Here is an 18982-nt window from a genome sequence, read left to right as displayed (position 1 = left end):
GCAGGGGCCCAGCCAGAACTGAGCAGTGCAGCCGTGAGAAGCAGGTCTGGACTTAGGGCTCCTGGGGCCACCCTGAGCCTTTGGGGTGAATCGGTGGTCCCTGAGCACAGAGTGAACCTCCATGGTCAGACAGGTGTTGACTGACATTTCCATCTGAAATGTCTGAAAGAAGGCACCACACCTTTTCTCCCCTGAGTCTTCACGCTTGGGCTGGACAGATCTGGTGAGCCCTGATGCAGCTGGGGGGTGCAGGTGCCAAGGAAGGGACTCCATTTGCATGTAGCGGGTGAAGAAGTGCTGGCCTAGAATGTAAAATTCCCCAGGCCCCTCACTTCCTTTCAGAGACCAGCCTTCCCCGTGCCCTGCAAGCCCCACAGGAGACCGTAGCTGGCTCCTCCAGCTCCAGCTGGAAACCTGGGAGCTGACAGGGATGGCAGTGCTGGGCAAAGGGGGCCAACAGCGGTCACACTCTCCACCAGGCCTGTGACATATACTCGAGAAACATGGCCTAGGGCTCTCTCAGGGCAAAACCAGTCTATCAGCAGTGCGTTTGGGCTTCAGCTTCCGCAGAGCCTTCCCTCTGATCAGAAGTGGTAGGGGAGTTCCGGGATATTACAGCTTTCTTCTCCCTCCTTTTCCATGCCTCTAACTGTTAGGCGGGGGGCATTGTTTATTTTCTTCCTTCTTGTCCCCGCCACAACAAAGAATTGAAGGGCAGAGACACAGTAGTGAAGCAGAGTAAAAGTTTTATTTAAAGTTATGCACTTAGAGAGAAAGTGCGGGCATCCTCAGAGAGTAGGTGCCCTGAAAGATTGGGGGTCCCCCTTTTAAGGATTTTTTTCAGGAATGTGGCAAAGGGCTAGGGGTGTAGACTTTTTTAAGTAGTATCAAGATGTTTATCTTTGATAAGAGACATTACGTTTCTTCTATTATCAGTCCTCCAGGTAATTCCGCAAGACTAACTTAACACAAGAAATTTACTGACCCAGTTCCTTCCCAGGATAGCAGCTTCCCTCTGGGAACATACCGATCAAGACCACCTGCCCTGCCCCCAAGGTGGGCTGAGTTATTGTCTGTTTGCTAAAGAATATGTTAAGAATGTTACTTCTTAACTTCCTGGGTTTTAAAGTTCAATCTTAGATGGAATCTTTAAGGTGGAATCTATCCTGTTTTTACTATGTTGTTTCTATCTGGGTTTGTTTGCTAAATTAATCATGATGCTCCTCTCCTGCCCAGGTTGCAGATTACTTGATTAGGAGCTGGAGGAGGAAAAAAAACAGCATATAGTTTAAGTTAAAGAATAAGCTGGGCCTTTTAGCAAGCTAAACTACATCTTAAAATGGCATGATTAATTGACACAATGAAGACATGGGCTGAACTCAGATACTTTTTTATCTGGAGAGTATTTGGACATTCCAAGTTACTCCTGGACTTCGGAGCTTCAACTGATTAACTCCTTAAATCTGAGTCTTTTCTGGCTCTCTAGTTTTAACTGGTTAACTCTTTGAGACCCTGTTAGTGAGCTTTACTGGCCTTCTTCTCTCTCCACCTGCTCATATCTATTCTTCTGCCTAACACAAGCAAGTGCAACATCCCACAGCTGCGAGAGCGGGGTGACCCTTCAGCCCAGTGGTGCTCCTCCACTCTCTGCCTCTCAGGCCAGCGCCTCCCAGTGGGAGGCTGTACTGGCGCCTGCCATCTTGCTGGCCCCTGCCTCCTACAGGCCCACGGAGGGGCCAAGGGAGCAGGGAGATGGGAAGCAGGGAAGAGAATGGGACGTGGCCTCTCAGGACACCTGGAAGAACCTCCGTGTCCCATCTCCCCCATCCACCATTTGCCATAGCAAAGCCACCTCACAGCACAGCTGTCTGAGCAACAGGGAGGTTGTTCCAAATCACCCTGTAGAAAGAGCTGCCTCAGAAAATCAAAGACTCAACATTAAGGGATTGTCTATGACCTCAGGCTTTGGAAGTCTGGGAGCCACTGGGCTTGTTGACTGCAACTGGCTCACAGCAAATGCAAACGGCGAGAATTTGTGGGTGGGATTGCTGACAATTATTAGCCCCAGCTCCTCTTCAGCACAGGTGACCCTGAAGGCCTCCCACATAAAGGCTGCAAGGAGTTCAGTGGGCTACAGGAAATTCCTTTGCCTTCCCAGCTGTGAAAATAGGATAGAGAACCCCGAGGAGAGGATGGAACGCAGAGTCAGGAGTCTTTGGGAAGCGGCATCTGATCTCTCCTCAGCTCCAGCCTCTCCTGCAGCCTCTCTTCACACCCCTCCCGCCCACCTGCCCACCCGGCTCCCCTCCTTTTCCCGCCCACACTCTAGGTGTGACTATATGAACTATTGACCTAGTATAGGAAGAACAGGAGGGACTCCACCTTAAGGCTGAGATGCCATTTTAAAAAACAAGATGTTAGGAGGTAAGATTCCTAACATTTGAGGAATGATTAGCCAACAACTAAGCCAAAAAATTACAGTATGCTTCCATTAGCCAAAATATAAATAGTATGCTTTCATTGTTTGAGCGTAAACATTACCCCGAAAAAGAACAGGACTAATAAACTTCCTGTGTAAGTTTATCATATAGAACATCTAAAGGACTGACCATGGGTGGCAACGTAAAGCCTCTGCCACCAGAGATAAGCATCACGAAACTACTCATCAGCCTCCCCTCCCCTGGCCCCTCACCCCATTTTTGAAATCCCTACAAGCCTAGCACCAGAGCCAGCCTTCCTTCCTGTTGACTCTCTTGAGCACAAGCTCGCTAATAAACCTTTCCTGCTTTAGACTCTCTGGGGTAGTCTGCACATTTCTATGACATTGGAACCCACAAATCTGGCTGAAGTCCGGTACACCATCCATCTACCCCCTAGCCCCACCTTCTGGGAAAGGCATCCTCTGCCTGGAACCTTACTTCTTACTTCCTGCTCTCTGGAGCCCTCGGCACGAGGACAGCTAGGACTGGGGTAAATGCACAAGTGAGAGAATCATTTAAACAACCTCCTAATCATCAAGAGCTCTACATCCCCCAACAAAAAGAAGGCCAGGCCTAAGCAGTTTCATAGAGGAACCATAACAAACTTTTAGAGAGCAGATGATTTCAGTGTCACTTAAAATATACAGACACAGAACATAAAAGAAAATTGCCAAATTAGTTTTATGAAGTAAATTTAAAATTTATATAAAATGACTAAGATCTCACATGATAAAAAAAAAAACAGATCCTAATCTCAAAAATACTGAGGAATTTTAAATAAATTTTAAATAAAATATTGTCACACAGACTCCAATAATATAGTAAGCAAAATATGCAATAACCAGATAGAGTTTATTCCATGATTGCAAAGATGATTCAATACTAGAAAATCTATTAATATTAAATACTAGATCTACATAGAAAAATTATATGGTCATTTCCCTTAACGCTGAAAAGAAAATTCAATTCCCTTGACTGATTAAAAAACACTCAGCAAAATAAAAATCAATAAATTATTTCTTAAGATAATTACATGCACACACGCACACACACAAAAAAATAAACCTCAGCCCCAAAGCCAGCATCTCTTTTGATGGGAAAGCTCTAGAGGTATTCCAACTAAAGTCAGGAATAAGAAGAGGATACTCACTATTGCCACAACTAGATAACAAGTTATCAGAAGTATTCAGTTAGTAAGAGAAGCAGTCAGAGTTATAAGAATTAGAAATTAAATAGTTTTATATCCATCTCTAGTTAGCAATGCTTATATATGTGGAAAACCCAAGAGAATCAGTGGGAAAAATACCATAAACAATAGAGTCCTGTAATACTGGCAGGATATAAAATTAGTATAAATAAACAAATAGTCTTCCTATATACAATAATTAACCAGTTAAAAGAAATTTGGAAGAGTACCTCCATTTACAAAAGCAGCAAAAATGATAACTTAGAAATAAATTTGACAAAAAAGGTACAAAGCCATATGAAAAAACTTTACTTCAATGTATCAGCTATTGAAATGTACTTTTAAATGAAACCATGCAAATATTAAACAAAAATATGGGTGAATTCCTTTAAAACCTGTAAATAGAGAAAACTTTTTTAACTGTGACTTAAAATCTGGAATCAATAAGTACTATTTGGTGAAGAACTTGACTACACATACACTTTTTTTTAAGTCTTTTACATTTAAAAGAATCGTAAAGTTCAAAAAACAAGTGACAAACCAGAAGAAAATATTGAACTTATTTCACAGCCTAATGATTCATTTCCTTAACATAAAGAGTTCTTAGAAATGAAGAAGAAAATGAACAACAATCTTGAACATGTCAAAACACATGAACTAACAGTTCATAGAAAAAAAATACAAATGTTCCTTAAACATATGGAAAGTTCCTCAACTCTAATCATAAAGAAATACTCATTAAAACTATGTTGTGATAACATTTCTCCCCCACTACACTGGCAAAAATCAGAATTTTAACAGTATTGGGAAGGTTGCAGGGAAACAAGCATTGTCATATACCATTGTTAGGAACACAAAATGATACGACTCCTTAGGAGGGAACTCATCAATATCTGTCCAGATCACAGCTGTGTGAACACTTCAGCCCAGGAATCCCACTTCTAGAAACCTATTCTAAGGACATAGCTTTACAAATGTAAAAGGACATATGCACAGTTATTTATTGAGGCATTATGCACTAGCAAAAAAAATATGAAACAATTCAAATGTCCTTCAATAGGAGACTGGTTGAATAAACTATAACACCCAGACCCTTACTGAATAAACTATGGTTCCTCCACGTGATGGAGTAGTAGGCGACTATGAAAAGAACAATGTATCTATCTCAATGTACTGATAAGGAGTGATCTCCCGAACACACTGTTCAATAAGAAAGCAAGGTGCCAGAAGCCCTACAGTATGCAAGCTTTGTGGAAAGAGGTAAGAGGGAGTAAGAGGTACAAATTTGCCTATATTTGTAATAAGAAGCACTGTAAGAATTATTAGAAATTAATTAAAAATTGGATACTAATAGGTGGCAGAAAAGGGGGTAGGGAGGGAGGGGATTGGGATGGAAGAGAAACTTTTAATTCCTAAGACATGTAACTGTTTACATATTTTTAAAATCTATGTTATATAAAAACAAAAAGAGAAAAGCCATCCCTAAAATTAAAGGGAAAAAAGAAATGAATTAATCAAATTGCACTTAAAATTAATAACATAATCACAGAGAGAAAATAATCAACTGAGTTTAAAACTTAACACTTTGTATTTCCTTGGTGGGCTGTCTTCTAGGATAAAACATATATTCTAGCCATTCAGTTGTGTTATTATTTTGAAATAAAAGTACAACAGGTAAATTGCATTAATGTTGTTGGAAACCAAGTTTTTTCAGCGTAAGGGGAAATAGAAGTATAAATGCAAATAAGTAAAACTCTGTATGTAAGGTTAAATTCAAATCTGAACTATCAGTACAAAGCCATGATTTGAAAGAACATATATATATAGCCTAGCTTGGCTCACTGAAAAAACTAAAAAACAGCAGTGTTCTCGGAGCAACAAGTTTCTAAATACAGTTTAAAGCCAGAATACAGTTTCTAAAACCACTCTGCATTTGAGAGCCCAGGGCTTCTTAGAGAAATGACTGACTACAGGCTTGGGACAAGGAATCTACAAGGCAAACATGGGATATCTCATTCTCTCAGGAAATAAAGGATCGTCCAAAGATTAATGGGGCCATATCAAAAAGACCATACCAATTTGCAGGGGCCACAACTGACCAAAATGGGGCCATTAAGGGTGTGAAAAAATAAAATGGCTAAAAGAATGTATTAAAGGCCATAAATCTATAAATAACACTCCAAAAACAAAGAACCCCAAACAAAACAGACTTCATTTGTCACTAGTGGTGGTCGTTGTTATACCAACTCCTTGTTCTGAAAATTGGTAATTAAAGTTAAGAGCATTTATCTTATCTTTCCTCTTGGAACTATATTTAAGGATAATTAAATCACCCCAGTTGCAAAGGAGAAATGCTTCTTTACAGGGTACTTCCAGCTAATAAGTACAGAACACATTTTGTAAAGCCTCATGAAATCGTCGGTTTAGTTAAGATCGTCAGGAAACCAGGACCATTAGGCGAATGCGATGGCAAAGTGGACATTCGGCGAGCTAAAGTAGCCCCACAGATTGCTCGCTGGTCACAGGGAGGATCAAGCTGTCCCCACCGTATCCCAGTGGCCAACCTAAACATCACTTAAATTTGAACAACTAGACATACCACGCCACCTAATGGGACTCAATATGAAGAATACAGTATCATCGATGAAATATTCTTGCCTGAAATGTTTAACCTGAATCTATTCAGACCTTTAGGCCTACCTTCTAGTTTCTAGGAAACCCGGTATGGCAGATAAACAAGTGAAATCACCCCCACTGCAAAGCAGAAACACACAAAACATGGGGTGACTGCTTCTACAGGACAATGTCATGGGAAAAAAGAAGGAAGGGGCCTATTCTAGATTAAAATAAATGTAGGAAATATAACAGCTAAATGCAGTTCATAGTCCTTGACTGACTCTTGGTTTGAACAAAGACACTTTGGGGACAATTGTAAGAAATCAAATATCGATTGGGCATTAAATTATATTAATCAACTCTTGTCAAGTGTGTGTTATAATCTGAATTGTGTCCCGTCCCCCTGACTCCAAATTCATATGTGGAAGTCCCAACCCCCAGTACCTTAGAATGTAACTATATTTGGAGATAAGGTCTTTAAAGAGGTGACTGAGTTAAAATGAGGTCTTTGGGGTAGACCCTAGTCCTATATGATTGCTGTCCTTATAGAAAGAAAATTAGGACAGAAAGAGGGACACAGAGAGAAGGAACACAGAGAGAAGGCAACCGTCTGCAAACCAAGGAGAGAACCCTCAGAACAAACCAGACCTGCTGACACCCATATCTGGGACTTCAGCCTCCAGAGCTGAGAGAAAATGAATTTCTGTGAGTTAAGCCACCCAGTCTGTGGGATTTTGTTTTGGCAGCCCTAGCACACTAACCATTTGATAATGACATTGTGGTTATGCTGGAACATTTTTTTAGAGATTTCAATGAACTTTTCAACTATGATAGATCATATTGTCTAGACTTTTGAAATCCTTAAAAAATAATAAAGGTGGCAAGATGTTGATTATTGGATTAAGGTGACAGGAATATGGGTATTTATTATTTTCTACTTCTCCGTAAATTCAAAATTCATAGTCAAAAGTCAAAATTAAAAGGAAGGAAGCATTCAAGTGTAGCTGGGACATACAGGTAGGATGGAGGGGTGGGGCACAGGGACGGAGAGCCCAGGCGAAAGACTCCTTTCAAGGAACCCCTGCCTGTTGTGGGATTGAATTAGGACCTCTGTCATTTTTTTTTTTTCACGGCCTCTGTCTTTTAACCCACATGAACATGATATAAGGTGATTAGAATTCAAGTGCACATTGCATCAGAGGAATTGCCAATAGTAAGGCTGTGAGAAGAATACAATTAAAAATGACTTTGGTTTGGCTGCAAAATGTTACTAATTTCTTCACTTACATGACTACTAAACATTTAAGTATAAATATCATTTAGCATAATAATAATTATGCATACAACTGAAAAGTACAGTTTGAAATATAGAATTAATTTTAAATGTCATAATAAAGGAACATTTCAGTGTGCAGCCAAATTCCTCATGTTGGATAGGCAGCTCCTAGTCTGAGCTGAGGCTGCTTGAGTCTCTGTCATAACAGATCTACAGCCCTAACACATTTCTTCATGTCAATCAATCAACAAATATTAAGCACTTTGCAAAACTGCTATGCTAAGCATAATGTTTGATACATAAGAAGAAAAAAGTTTGCTCAAGGAGTTTAAGATCTCATTTTTGAAGCTTTAGACCCAAACAAAAGTAATATAAAATATTAGGCAGGCTGGACATGTGAATGACCTGTAGAAATGAGTAAAGGTAGATTTATAGGATGGTCATTTGTACCCAGCAAAAGGAAAGAGTTAGTTAAGTAGATGAAGCGAGGATGTCTAACCTCAGAGCAAAGGAGCTATACCTAAACAATATAAAGGCAAATGCAGAAGCAGTAACAACCGTTGGCCTGCCACCAATGCCGGGATGGAGGTGCGAAGGCAGTGTTAACTCACACACCCAGACTCGAGTGCTCCTAGGCAACACCTCAGAAATATGATGGGACGCTCTGGCATTCTTAAACCGAGTTTTTACAAACATATATTATGAAAACAAAACATTATGCATGTGGATGGTGTCAAGGGCAGGAATGATCAAAGTCTTAGTAGAAAAGGGGATTATCAACTCCTAAGTCCCCTGTTGGTCTCACCGGGGTTGATGTGCACAGCCTGCTCCTGAGGCCACGCAGATCAAGTGGTGAACACAAAAGCTTGGTGCTCCTGTACAAGTATAAGGGAGAGGCGCTTCCTGCGGAGCCGGAGGGCTGCAGCGTCAGACTGTGACCGCACAGTCGCCCCGGCTGCAACAGACGCACATGCTCTTTGTCTTACAGATTTGAAGCTACCTTTCCAGGATTGGAGAAAAAGACTTCAGAGAGGTGAGACGTGATCTGAGGTATGAATAACGAGGAGCATGTAAAATTCTGCTAGGGGAGAAAGGAGGGTTAAAACTGAGGTGTGGCCTCCACAGCCCTGTTTGGCTCTCAGCCAAACATGCTGTGGGTGATATCCCAAAATCTAGCTGTAATTACTGAGGCCTTGCGCTCAGTAAGGCCTTGCCCCGGCCCTTCCCCCAAGCCAAAAACCTCCCATGTCCCCAAAACAATTTGCCGTGAAGAACACCAGCTCTGGGGAGGTTTTGTGCAGGCTACGCCCAGCATGGCTTACACCCCTGCCTCTGTTACCCAGCACCCGAAGGCCACGCCTAGGTTAATGCTTGTCTCCTGGCTTCCTCTTTCTCTGAGGTTCCAGTCTGACCTGATTTCCCACCTTCCTGCTTCCCCCATTCCCAGCTCTCCCATTCTACCCTCTGGCTCTCAAGATAGTCATCAGCAGTACCCCTCTTATCTCCAAACTTTTCTTTAAATCACCAGTTTCAAAGTGTAAGCCCTGATCAGCAGCACCACATCCCTTAAAAACTTGGAAGAAATGCAAATTCCCAGGCCCTATCCCAGACCCACTGAATCTGGATCTCTGGGGTGGGGTGGGGGCTGGGGCAGCAGCGGTCTACCCTGTGACGAGCTGTCCTGGTGACCGAGCAGTTGTGAGGTTCTGCTGCAAGGACTCTCCTTGCAGATCCTGGAGAAGCAGCCTGTCTCCCTGCCTTGACGGCTGCAGCAGGCCACCTTCCTTCTTGCGTGTAATTTAGCATATTCCACCGTAAATCAGCAACAAGGCCACATTTTCTACCTTTTACCTTCACCTCTAACTTCTAATGCTACCATCTGATGCACACACACCACTCCTGAGTCACGCTCTCTGAATTTGTTAGAACGAATTTTCTTTCCTTTTACCCTGAAACAATGGTCTTCACATTCTTTCCTTTTAATTGCATATATCATCAGTTTTAAAAAATATAAGCAGTGACCTCCTCAATGTGTATATTTATATGAAGTCTGTAGACACAGGGCTATAGTAATATAATTTATACATTATAAAACAAAAACTGAGAATAGAAAAACATTAGCGATTAGGTAAAAATATTCAAATAATAAATATGAGATCTTCTTTATGCAACCCAACGAATCATGTTGTGTAAATTACAGGGAAGACACCAGATTTGAAGGAATCGAGACTACTGTTAGGCTGTGCTTCCACAAAAAATTTCTATACCCAGGTGCACATGGGCACTCTCAGGGTACAAGCTAGCTTTTTGCGCTTGGGTGATAGTAAATGGTGAACAACAGATTTAGAAGAAGTCAGAGGTTTGCAGCCTTTGTCAGTGTCCGTGGTGCAAATACTCCCATCACAGCTTGATTTCCAGGTACCAACATGATGTCCCTAAATGTGAAGTTTGAAAAGTGAACAGGTGTTTTGAACAAACCAGTACAAGCCAGCAGAAGCCAGCTCCAGTACGGGATTTTTGTGCCTAAAATGTCTTGATTAAGTTCTATTTTTCAGTTAATTCCCGTTCTTCTAGGAGACTGGTTTCCTAATTAAGCATTTTCTAATTAACTTGCTCCCTTTTAATTTCTCAAAGCCCCTGCTATGGGTGGGGTAGATCTGTAGTCCTTCTGGCTTTGGTGCAGGCCTCTGGGTCTGATACAGGAGCCAGACGGTCACGTGGGATTTGTCCACTTGGGGGTAAGAGAAGCAGTGACAGTGAAGGTTTGGAAATCCTTGTCACGTGGCCCTATGTCAAAGACATAGGCTTATACAAATTCACCCAGCCTTACAAAGGGGAGCTGGGATTTAGATCTCCCCCAAACCCCTGCTCTTTAACTCCAGTAGCATCTGCTTTCCTGTTCCTTTCCCACATACAAACCCCAAACCTGACAGTAGCCAGTATGTAGGAGCTCTTGAACTTTTAGAGCCCAGTGAAAGTAAAAATGTTTATTAAAGTGAGTGCTTACTAATGTGAATGGAGCATTTACTAGGTGGCAGGCACAGGTCCAAATACTTTATAAGGTAGGTTAGTATTATCATTCCCATTTTGAGTATTAGTATTCCCATTTTGCAGATGAGGAAACACATTTGGAGAGGTTAGATAACTTTTCCCAAGGTCACATAGCTAGTAAGAAGTAAAGTTGAATTCGAACCCAACCAGGCTGAGCCCAGAGCCCACGCTTACAGTGACTCACATTCTACAGCCTACCTCTACTATCTGATGTCTTCTGGGTGGCTGGACTGAACTAGGCTCTGTGTTGGGTAGAAAACCCAGAGAAATGTGCCCCTGCCCTCAAGATGCTTTCCAAAAACTTATAGGATCTTTCAGAATATAAGACGAATGTTAAATGAAGTAATTAGAAAATCTTAGCAGACAGCCTGTAATTAGCTGTAATGTAATATCCCCCATGGCTAAGAAAAGTGCTTCCTGGTAGAGGCCATGAGACCTAACCCCTGCCTCCAGAGCTATAATCACTCTTTTAAAAAATCAAAATCTAGGTCAGACAGGGCCTTCGGCCTGCAATCTGGTGCTGTAATTCTCTCTCCCAAGGAATCCCACCTGACCAAATGACATATCCATAAAATCACTATGTAAAACTGCCTTGTATGCACAGTTTTTTCCATTTTTCTCAGGCTAATGAGAAAATATTTTTAAAACTTTCTGATTCACAAGTGCCACAAAAGCCCTAATCCTGAACTCTGTCCTTTCTTCCCATCCTCTCCCTCTGGTAGTACCAGCTTTTCAGGGTCGCCCATTGTGCTCCATCCTGACCTGACATTATTAGAAGATTAGATATCCCAAAAGAGGAACTTTAGAAGACCAAGCTTGTTCCTATTTCCACTGCTGTGGGTGATATCCCAAAACCTCAGTGACTTAAAACAGCAGCCATTTTATTATCTTTCCTAATCTCTGTAGGTGACAAATTCTTAGCTGAGTGGGCTGTCCTAACAAAGTGAAAGTGGTTTAAACAGAAATTAATTTTCTCACACGCTAGAGGCTCAAAGTCTAAGACCAAGGTGTAGGCAGGAAGGTTGATTACTTCTGAGGCTTACTAAAGTAACCAGATTAGGCCAGATGAAGCCACTCATGCTAAACCCTGCATCAGCAAATAAAAACTTCACTAAATTTCTATGCTCAGCTCTCCCAGCAAAGGAAGACCTAGGCCAACCAGTCGTTGCTTGCCTGCTCAGCACCTGTCCTGACTCCAAGACTTCCCTTCCCTCTGTATAAGGAAAGCAAACTGTCTTTAGCCAATCAGCAGATGCCCAGTGTAACTTCCCACTCCTGCTCTCTTTGGTCTCACTTTGTACAACTCCTTGGGGCTCCTGTCTATCTGCTAGATTGGATGCTGCCTGGATCATGAATGCTCAATAAAAGCTTACTGGATCAGTAAATTGTCTATGGAAATTTTCCTCTTAACAGGCTTTTTCCTTGGCTTGTAGATGGCCATCTTCTCCATATGTCTTCACATGGTCTTCCCTCAGGGTGTCTGTGTCTTAACTTCCTCTTTTTGTGAGGACACCAGTCATATTGGATTAGGGACTCATAAAACTTAATTTTATCTTGATCACCTCTTTAAAGAACTATCTCCAAATACAGTCACATTTTGAGGCACGGGGGGTTAGGATTTCAATATATGAATTTGGGGGGATACAATTCAGGCCATAACGGTGAGTTTTTTGCTCCCCTGTGCATTCCCTGATGTCATCAAATGCAACTTAGTTAGCAGATCGGATGGTCTAGAAAGTTGGAAGTGGTTTAATCACATGTCTGATGCCTTGGTATGGATGGTTAGAAGGCTGAGCTCAGCTGTGCTTGACCGGAGAGCCTTCCCATGGCATCCCCACCCTGACCATCTTGGTGTAGTCAGATATTTTACATGGAGACTGGTGCTCCAAGAGAATGGGGCATAACCTTTTATGACCTAGCCTCAAAAATCACATAGCACCACCTCTTCCAGGCTCTACTTGTCAGAGCAGTCACAAACCTGCCCAGATTCAAGAGGAGGGGACATGGACCCCACCTTTCAAAGGAAGCAGTCTCAAAGAATATTTGGTCATTTTCTAAGTTGCTGTAAGCAGTTTGCAGTTCAGCCACATCATCCACAAAGTTTCCCACCACTCAGCCATCTTTACCCAGAAGAGAAGGGCTCAAGAAACACTACAAGCATCCTCAGTCCTCTGGTTCCTGTCTGTTTCTTGAGGGCTGGTGGAGGTAGCCCACGTTTACAAGAACAAAACAGTGCCTTTGAGGTCACACCCACCATCTAACCTCATAAATCCTTCAGATTCTTTCCTAGTGGTCCAAACACTCCGACTTCAGTGACAGATCCTTCTTCACTAACTTGGCTTCCTGGTCACAGGACATCCTGACTTCCCTCCTTCCCTACCCCATATTTTAATCACACCTGGAAGATATTTTGTGATGCCCTCTGTTTCCCTTTTTGAGCTATTTCAGTGGGCTCAGAGTTCTCACTCCTGCACCTCAGAGCTACCATTTTATATCTTGCATGCTACTCACCCTGCTCCCATCTTGGGCCCTTTTATTTATTGTAAAAAACGGAATTTGGGTATGTCTGACCTAGAGGGACAGTCTTGCCAGAAACCTGTTTGTTGCAGAGACTGGAAAGCCCAGGAGACATCCCCCTAAGAGAAGATAGCATGAGGCACTGACAGTCTGAGTTAGGTGCAAAGCTGAAGTTCTCAGGATCTCTGCTCCCGTCAGATCCTGAATTATGTGCCTCACTTAGATCCATCCTAGCTCCAGTCCCTTAGACACAGCCTGGATCCTGGATCCTAGTGAGAGACAGGGCTTTAAATAAAAACTGAAAGACCTGCTCCCTTCCCTACTTTAAGACCTGCTTCACCTGTACAACTGATGATATGGGGAGAGTTCTCTCGCTGGGTGGGTGTCCCACAGGCACCTCAAACTCACCACATGCAAAGCTGAATTCAACATTCCTATCCCAAAAGTGCTCACTCCCTGTGCTCTCTGCTTCAGCAGGTGGCATCCCATCCATACAGTCATCCGTGTCAGAAACCTACAAGTCATTCTCGACACCTAGCTTTTCTTTACCACCACCAGCAACATCCATCTACCATGTCTTTAATGTTTGGAATCTTTCCCCACCTCCGTGTCTCCACTGTCCCTACCCAAATAGAAGCTTCCATTATTTCTCACATGGAATACTGCAGTTGCCTCCCATCAGCCCTTGCGGTGACCCACCTAAAACTCAAATCTGAGCCTGTTGTTCTTTTCTTAAATCATGTCCCTGGTCCCTCTAAATCTATAAAATAGAGTGCAAATATTTTTAACAAAGGTGCTTCATCTGACTGTTAAGGTCTTTCACACATGTAGCCCCTGCCTTCTCTTCAGCCTTACCTCTCTTCACTCACTCTTGTATTTTACACATCTGTCACCACAAATCCATTACTGTTTTCCCAATGTAATGACTATTTGGCTGGAGTAAGCCAGGTATTATCCAAAAGATTTTCTGTTCTACTGGGCCCCTCTTTTCCCAGTCTTCTGACTAGAGAGAGAAGAATTTTCGTGGGGCTTTTTTGTCTTTGCCTGCTCCAAGTTGAAGGCTTCTGTAGCATCCTGAAGTTTGGGATATATTGGAAGCAAAGGGAAAACCCAGGAGGACTGGTGAGAAATGGACCTACTCTGTCTTGGCCAGAACCATAGTCCATCAATTAAGCTTTAATGAATAAATCAAAGGGGCTTTTTGAGAAATACTTAGGGACCAGACCAGCTGGCTATTTTGAAGGATGCATAATCCTCTATTATGGACAATTTTGAAGAAGGATTTCCCCAGAGAAGCCCTGCTCTGGGGTTCTGGGATTATACTCTGAATGTCAGAGTGATGGCAAGCTATTCTCTAGCAACTCCTAGGGAGGAGCTTCAAACTATAGGCATAATAAAAACCCATAAGTCTGAGAAATATCATCTTATGAAGAGTCTGAGGATAGACAGTGGGATGGAATAAATCAGGCTGTCTTGTAAAAGGCTAATTTCAGAGAGCAGTGCCACATAATCTACCAAAGATCAAAAATTCTAGAACATTCCCTTGTGGAATGGAGGCCAAAAAAGCCTTCAGGGGGATAGCTGAAGCTGTCCAGCCATTAATACAAGAGATATCAAGTTGGCAGTTTTGAGTGACAGTATCGAGCAGCCTTTAATCAACAAGAAAATAAGAAGCAGCTATGGGCAAGGGTTAGGACAACCCAAATGAGAAGGCATAGTTGGTAGAGCCCAACTTAGGCTTTAGTATGGACTGTATTCTGGATCCCTCCTTCCTCACCTTAGCCATGTCCTGTGGCTGGGAGTGGCTTGTTGGGAAAGATAGGAGTGGGCGGAGTTAATTGATGAGTTTTTGGAGATGGAATAATCATCCATCCAGACACTTACAGATCGCCAAAACGGGACCAGACACTTTGACAAAGGACTTTGAGAGTTCTGAGGTGGGGAATCCTAAGATACATTGAAATAAATGGAACCCAGTGGTCCATCTAATATTTGCCCTTTGAATCCCAAATTGGAGTTATAAATGTCATTACAGTTCTATGAATTTACAAGTTCTGCTTCTGATAGCATTTTCTCTTTAATATTCCCATCCCACCCTAAGATTTAGTCATATTTTCACACCTATATGACCCATACCCTACAGTCTCACTACAAACTAATTGAGACAGCCTAAAAGTGGTAAAGGGGAAAATTCACAGATTCAGATAATCTGATCTAATCCCTCATTTTCCAGGTGCAGAAACTGAAGGCTGAAGTGAATTTCCCAAGGTATTCAACAAGTCAGTCCCATCTCAAACCTAGGCCTCCCCACATTGAGTTGTCAACCCCTCCTGGGCCATGAAACAATGAAGCTTTCTCTCTGCTTCTATTCCTCAATCTTTTTAGCGGGATATTACAGAACGAGACTTTGACATCTTATAAGAACTTCTGAAGGATTTTCTGTTGGCCTGATAATGGCAACATGCCAATAAATAAATAAACACTTATTTATTTAAATATACATGTATATGAATAATTGAGGAGTCAGGCAACCTGTCAGCAAATGGTAGACAAGTAGAACAGACAAGAAACACATGGGAAACCTCCAGTCAGGAAAGAATACTTCTTGAGAAAAACAGAAACTCATCCTTCCCTACTACAACCACCATGGGGAGGGGTTTCAGAATCCCTTGGGCATCAGACAGACAGGTGTTGAGTTCATCACAGCAGCTCCAGGGCCCAGAGGCAACTCCCACAAGCAGAGAAAGAGAAGAAACTGGTCCCAAACTGTAGCAGGAGTAGATTTGCTTTTGCATTGGAAGAGGACTGCTCCTTCCCAAAGCAGAAACAGAGCTGTTCCACCCGAAGGGAAGCTGGCTCCCAAAACAAATGACCGATGGGTACACTTTACTGAGCTTTATGTTGCATTTTGTTTGTTGTCTATTAGGCTTAACAATATTTGAAGCAGTAAGTGGTGGTGAAAGACTTCTGCATGGGTAGTCATTCTCACCTTTGGGCCATGGGAATATAGTCAATAATATTATAACAACTTTGTATGATGACAGATGGTAACTAGACGTATCAGAGGGATCTTTTAGTAATATATAAAAGTATATAAATTCATTCTGATGTACACCTGAAACTAATAAGACACTGTATATCAATTATACTTCAATTAAAAAAGGGTGAAAAACACCTTTTCTGAGTTATAAAAGGAATCAAATTAGACAAGACATGTATTTTCTCATGGACCACATTGAAAGCATAGTGTTTCTAATTTCTTACCGTGGGAGATATAAAGATGAATTCAACAGGAATTCTGCTCTTCTGAACTTAGGGTCTGGGAAGAGAGTCCGGCTGTGCACACCATTAGCCTTATCACCAGGCGGGAAGTGAAAAGTGATGATAAAAGGAGAGAGAATAGGGAGTTTATTCCTAACGTGGAGAAGCCAAGTTTTTAGAGGAAAGGGCACTTTAGTTGAGCCTTGGACATTTAGAAAAAGAATAAAACCTTTCCAGGCAGGGGCGAGGCACAGGCACAGAGGGGACGGAAGTAAGTCGCAAGTCGGTCCGGAAAGAAGGAGTGCTTCCACAGCCAGCCCCCAGGAGGAAGAAGGAAAATGAGGCGACAAGTTTCCAAAACCTGGCTGGACCGCCAGAAGTGCCAACGGAGATTTTAGTTGTTTCTTTGCTGCCTTTTGCTTTAAATACAGTCCTAAGCTCCCATCTGGGCCTCCCCCATCCAGGAGCCTGGGGCTGTGGGGGCGAGCAATCAAAATACCAATGGGGCTTAAAGCTGTTTTAACTCACCTTTAAACCATTTCAAGACCTTGCCTTTCTATTGGACTTTCTGTTTTGTTTTTCCTTCTGAAGGCAGAAAATGTGCCATTATATATCACCACGTCAGTCTCCAGCAGTCACCAATCCTGCATGCAGGTCATGGGACCCTGCTGCTAAGATCCCAAGTCCCATCAGCTTTTTTGGTCGTTTCTTGCAGGAACTCCTTACTGAAGCATTTAAAGGGCCAGCTCCCCAGTCTTGCTATGGCAGGAGGAGCAAGACGTGGCTGCATTCAGGTTATCTGTGGGCTCTGATAGAGGGCAGGAGTGGTTACCCCACCAGGTAACAGGGTGTGGGGCTGGCAGCAGCAGGAGGGGTGTATCTGAGCAGGGTGAGGTGCCACCTGGTCCTCCTCCATTTCCAAGCCTGGCTCCTGAACCCCCTGCGCCCCTCATCAAATTAGCACCAAGTGAAGAGAGGTCTGTCTCCACAGCACAGCCCTGGGTGTGTTCACATCGCATGTTCCTCGTCTTCCTCCTCCTCTTCTGTGCCTTATACAGTTGTGGAAGACGAATCCGATGTGAGGAGGGACAATCTCTCTGACCTACCTGAACATTTGTGTAAGATAAATTTGGAGAAGGCTCTAGGCCTATTGGCACAGATGAACCCAGGAAGGACCTAGTGCTGAGTGGGAAAGAAATCAAAGGGCATCCTGCCATGCTCAGGGACTTCCCAGGTGGTCTTCTCAGTGAGTCACCTTTGCTGCCAAAGCTGGACTCTAAGATGAAATGATGGGAATATTCTGTTTCTACTAACTGGCAACACAACAGATCTGGAAAATAAAGCACACGCTTTTACCAGTGGAAAGTTAGCCCTGTGGAAATGCCCCCTAGAAGTGGAGGCCACAGAGAAGTAAAGGTGAAGAGCAGCTGTGGTTCCAAAGAACTACATTTTCTGCACGGTCCTGTGAAATTTATCTACATAGCAGACAGAATTGTACCTTGGCAGAATGTGTCTGGAGAAATATATCCTTTCTAAGGATGGATTTTAAATATTCAAAGAGTTTGAATCATGCTGCTATGAACATTCATGGACAGTTTTTTGTGTGAACATATTTTTTCACTTCTCTCAGGTATCTACCCAGGAGGAAAATTGCTGGGTCATTCGGTAAGTCTATATTTAAATTTTTGAGGAACTACCAGACTGCTTTCCAGAATGGCTTCACCATTTTACATTCCCACCAGCAATGTATGAGGTTTCCAATTTCTCCACATCCTCACCAATACTTTATAATACGTTTTAAGTTTAGTCATTCTGCTAGGTGTGAAGTGGTACCTCACTGTGGTTTGATTTTCACTTTCCAAATGACTAATGACATTGAGCATATTTTCTTATGCTATTGGCTCTTTACGTATCCTTTATGGAAAAATAGCTATTCAAATCCTTTGCCTATTTTAAATGGGCTTTTTGTACCTTGATTATTGAATTGTAAGTTATTTGTATATCCAGGGTTCAAATTCCTTATCAAATACACAATTTGTAAATGTTTTCTCCTATTCTATGGGTTGTCTTTTCACTTTATCAGTGGTATCCTTTGAAGCACAAGTTTTTAATTTTGATGAAGCCCAATTTATATATATTTTTTCTTCCATTGCTCGTGATTTTGGTCCCATGTCTAAGAAACTACTGGCTAACCCAAGATAACAGAAATTTGGTCCTATGTTTTCATCTAAGAATTTTATAGTTTTAGCTCTTACATGTGGGTCTTTGATCCATTTTGAGTAAATTTTTGTGTGTAATATGAAGAGTCCAAGTTCTTTCTTTTGTATGTGGATCCAGGTGCCCCGTATCATTTGTTGAAAACATTATTCTTTCCCACCATGATCATTCCTTCTAATGAAAACAGCTTTCTTTTTTTTCTAAAACTTTTTATAAGGACACAGTCATATTAGTCAAGGGCCTATCCTAATGACCTCATCTTAACTTGATCATCTACAAAGACCTATTTCCAAATAAAATCACATTTGCAGGTACTGAGCATTAGAACTTCAACATTGTTTGGGGGAGATACAATTCAACCCATAACAGTAGGTATGT

The sequence above is a fragment of the Manis pentadactyla genome, chromosome 1, assembly GCF_030020395.1.
Source record: "Manis pentadactyla isolate mManPen7 chromosome 1, mManPen7.hap1, whole genome shotgun sequence".
In the NCBI taxonomy this organism is placed as follows: Eukaryota; Metazoa; Chordata; class Mammalia; order Pholidota; family Manidae; genus Manis; species Manis pentadactyla.
Note: the sequence above shows the minus strand (reverse complement) of the source record.